Source organism: Amaranthus tricolor, chromosome 2 (genome assembly GCF_026212465.1).
Source record: "Amaranthus tricolor cultivar Red isolate AtriRed21 chromosome 2, ASM2621246v1, whole genome shotgun sequence".
Taxonomy (NCBI): domain Eukaryota; kingdom Viridiplantae; phylum Streptophyta; class Magnoliopsida; order Caryophyllales; family Amaranthaceae; genus Amaranthus; species Amaranthus tricolor.
The window spans coordinates 22745478-22750618 of NC_080048.1; positions in this window are offsets into that span (position 1 = coordinate 22745478).

The following is a 5141-nucleotide window of genomic DNA, read 5'->3' on the forward strand; positions in this document are numbered from 1 at the left end:
AAGTTTATTAAAATATATAACTTAAATTGTTATTACGAGATATTATTTTTTGTTTGATTGATTTGAAATTAATTAAAAAGGAAAACATTAGATTAATAAGTTATTTGAACTTAAACGTGTGATTCCTAAATTATAGGATCATTATTTAACTTGGCCTTCCCAGCTTTCAAAAACATCGAATCTGAATATTCAAATTCTAATTTTATTAAAAGGTTATTTGATTAAGTTCACTTGTCAAATGTTTATTCGTATTTTTATAGATCTTATTTCAATTTATTTGTTAAGTTGTCTTAGGTGTTTAAATAGTTTAATTTATGTTCCTAAAAATGTGAATTAGAGTTAATAAGTTTAAATGTTTTAGACATGATAATTCATAGTTCATATAAATGTGGATTGAAAGAATTATTAGTTTCCTAAAATCAGTTTATATGATTATTATTTATTTTATATATTTGAAATTCGAATTGAGTATTTAAAATACATGTTATTATTTAAAAAAATTCTGAAGTTAACAACTAGAGATATTTTCTCATACTTATTATGTTATCTGAATTTGGTATTTGATATTTGAGTTAATATTTGAACAAGTCAAATGCTATTTATTTGGTTTATTATATTATTATTATTGCTATTGTTAAAACACAAAATTTGTAAATCAATACTGCAATAGTGAATTTTGTATGATGAAGTAGCTTAAAGCGAGAGTAAATGTTGAGTTATTTGTACAAACTCAAATTGTGATTTATTTTCGTCGTATATCAGATTTTAAAATCTTACATGCAAATAGCTTATTTTTTATTAATTTTTATCAACAACGTTTAGTGAGAAATTAATTCTTGACTATAACATTGTATAATCATTATAAATATATTATAAGAAATTTAAAATGACAAATGACAACTCTTTAGAGGTTTGTAAAATGTCATCATTTTATATGATTTTATTCGATTGCATCACATAAAGTTATCCAGTGACAAATTCCTTGTGAAAAAATTATAATTAAAAATTAATCAACATAAATTTTCATATTTTAAGATATCTTATTATTTTAAAAGTAACTTTTGATTGACCTTTAGAAAAGATGTATATTATTTATTATATTAAATATTTAAATTTTAAGTATTGATTGATTATTACTGCGCATTTCTTTCAGACCAGAATGAAATGGATAGGAATGTTAAGCTAACTTAGCAATAAATATAGGGTATTATTATTTGTCGCCACCCTTTTCATTTTTTCGCCACCCCCTTTATAATGAAATTACAATATTGCCCCTGCTCATTTAAAAATTACAAAAATGCCACTTAACTAAACCAACACTATTATTATCGATTAATTACACTATTATCGCTTAATAATATCATTATCGGAACTTTATATATATAGAAATTTCATATGGGTTATTGTAGTATATTCGAGTTCAAACACGGTACTTTCTCTCTAAAAACTCATTAAAAACACTACGTTAACTTAAACAAGGTAGTACTCTACATCGAACATCAATGGCGTACCAAGACGAGAGTGGTAACGATTCGGTAAGTAATTAAAACGGTTCGATTTATTAGTTGAAAAAAAAAAAATTTATCCCAGTCGCACAAACCAGTCGCACAAAAAAGTGCGACTGCCCAGTCGCACTTTTTTGTGCGACTGGTTTGTGCGACTGGGATAAATTTTTTTTTTTTTTGTTTTTTTTTGAATTTCGAAATTTAAAATATGTTGCATGTAATTAATTTATTGTTAAAGTTGTTGTTAATTAATATATTTTATTATAATAATTAGTGTAGTAGTATTGAATTTTAAGAATTCGAAAATTTAAAAAAAAAAAAAAAATTTAAAAGAGCAGTCGCACAAACCTGTCGCACAGACCAGTCGCACAAAAAAGTGCGACTGTCAGTCGCACTTTTTTGTGCGACTGGTTTGTGCGACTGGGATTTTAATTTTTTTTTTTTTTTTTTTCTCAAATTTAAATTAAAAGTTATAATCAATGTAATTTAATTTATTATATTAATGTAATGTTATTAGAATTATTATTTGCAGGACTTTGAAAATTTAGGGGATAATGTAGATTATTCTGATAGATTTGTTACCGATAGAGAATTTGATTCTGTAGATGATTTACGTGCTTGGGCTAATGAGATAGCAGTAACAATTGGTTTTCAATTTACACGTGCTTCATATAAAAAAAAAAGAAGGACGTTCTAGAGTGAGTCTGTACTTAAGATGTCACCGCTACGATAATAGAACGGGTGATTTGCATAACTTAGACAATGCTACTCGACCTGGTTCCAAAAGTAGAGGTTGTGGGTGTAAATTTATGATTATAGGAACTAGTCGTAACCCAAAGGGAAAAAAACCTTGGACGGTTAGAGTGTTTCCTGGTGAAAAAGGAAGACACAACCACTCGTTTTTCATGTACAGAGATGGTCAAATAAGAGTAAATAAGATGCCTGTCGATATCAAGCAGCACATACGAGATCTAAGTGCAACTGGCATGCAACCAGCGTTTATAATGTCTTCAATTAGAAGAAATTATCCTCAGTATTATGCTAGTATGAATCAAATTTACAATGTGAGACAGTCAATCAGGAGAGAAGAGATGGATGGTAGGACTCCTCTTCAACACTGTTTGTATATGGCCACGGAGCATAATTATGTAGTTTGGACGGACTTGGATAGTGAGGGTCAGTTGACTAGATTATTGATTGCGAATCCAACATCTATCCAAATGCTACGTTCGTGGCCTCATGTTGTCTTGATAGACACAACGTACAAAACGAATAAGCAAAAGTGGCCCCTCTGCGAAATCATTGGAATGACGCCGACGAATCATAATTTCTTGGCTGCTTTCTGTTTGATGCGAGATGAGGCGGCGGTGTCTTATTCTTGGGTGTTAGAGAGGTTGAGGGATATTTACGGCAGAGTCCAGAAGCCCGATGTAATCGTAACGGATCGGGATGAGGGTTTGTCTGCAGCTATTCATGATGTCTTTCCAGGTAAACAGGTTTTAATTATTAATTATCGTCGATCTATATATATATCTCAACTAATTTTAAATTTATGTTTAATGCAGATGTGCGACATCTATTATGCATATGGCATATTGGCAATCTGAGCCGACCGTATCACTATGTAGCCTACTCTCGCGCTCATAGCCACTACGCACTTGATGTAGGGCACTTGAACGTTGGGCCTGACTATGTAAGGCCGCCTGTTCTTGCCTTGCTCGCCTTGCCGATCCCGTAACCCCCCTCTCATGGGGATCCCCTCTCAGTAAAGTTGGCCTAGGTCTATTGCCGCTCAATAACCCTCTAAAAAACCCTTTTCCTTTACCGTGATTTCCAGCCATTTACTACAATTTTCATATTTTAATAATTATTAATAAATATTTAAAAGCATAACAAATTAAATTAAGACGACATTCCAAATTCATTTAATAAACACTTACAATCATATAAATTACAAACAAATAACAACAAAAATAATTCACAATTATTATATTCATAAATATTTAAACAACTAAAATTTAATAAATTAATTACACAAAATTAATTCATTCAAAAAAAAAATTATTTAAAAAAATAAATTATTTCATTATAATTCGAAATTTTAAAAAAAAAAATTAAAAAAATATAATTACCAAAAAAAATTTTCATTATAATTCGAAATTTAAAAAAAAAAACAATAAAAAAATTATTAAAAATACAAATTTCATTATAATTCGAAATTTAAAAAAAAAAAAAAAAATTTAAATCCCAGTCGCGTGCGATTGACAGTCGCACTTTTTTGTGCGATTTGGTTGTGCGACTTTCTTTAATTTTTTTTTTTCCTTTTTTTTAATCTAAATTAAACACAACAAATTCATAATAAAATCTATTATAACATTTACTAAATAACATTAACTAACAACATAAATTAAAAAATTATATTATTATTCGAAAATTAAAAAAAAAAAAAAATTAAAGACCCAGTCGCGTGCGATTCACAGTCGCACTTTTTTGTGCGATTTGGTTGTGCGATTTTCTTTAAATTTTTTTTTTTCCTTTTTTTTTTTAATCTAAATTAAACACAACAAATTCATAATAAAATCTATTATAACATTTACTAAATAACATTAATTAACAACATAAATTAAAAAATTACATTATTATTCGAAAATTTTTAAAAAAAAAAAAAAAATAAAATTTCCCAGTCGCGTGCGATTCACAGTCGCACTTTTTTGTGCGATTTGGTTGTGCGACTTTGTTTAATTTTTTTTTTTTTTTAAAAAAAAATCAAAAAAAAATATTTACCTCGACTTTTTGTGGACTATTTCGATTCCAAAGCTTTAACTCCGATTACTTTTATGTGAAGAATTTGAGTTTATGGAAGATATGAGAGTGTTATTGAGTGATTTTGAAGTGTTTTATAGAGGTTTTTAAGCTTAGTGGCATTTTCGTAACTTTTTAAAATCTATGGGCAAATTAGTAATTTCATTCGAGGGGGAGTGGCGATAAAATGAAAAGGGTGGCGACAAGTAAGAATCGGGTAAATAAAGCATAGTTAAATTGTTTTTAACACAATTTCAGCAACTAATACTTTGACTTTTAAATTGGTCATTCATTGAAGTATATATATACATTAAAATTTTTGGAACATCACAAATAATCCAATCAATTAATAATATAATTTATTTTGCAACTGACTACACGTACTTCCTCCAATCTATTATAATATCTACATTTGACTTTTTGGAAAATCATCTAAAAATTATAAAAAAATTAAGATTATAAAAGTATAAAAGTAGACGATTCAAACAAGATCTCATTTGATTATACTTTTTACCTATACATTAGTCGTAATTTATAAATAAAGTTTGAAAAATAAATAGCAAGAATTTTAGAACCGAGAAAGTAAAGGTAAATCGAATTGCATATACAAGAATTTAATGATTAGAATAATTCGCGAATTACAACCTTCAAGTTTAGGGTTTTTACCCATGACAGCCTCAAAGTTTATTTTTTGCGAATTACAGCCTCCAAAGTATCAAGATCTACACCATTAAGGCCAAGTGACACACCATTAAGGCCAAGGGACAGTTGAACAACCTAAATGATCTTTGACCAACCTAAATGACCGTTGACCAATACTAATGACTTTTGACT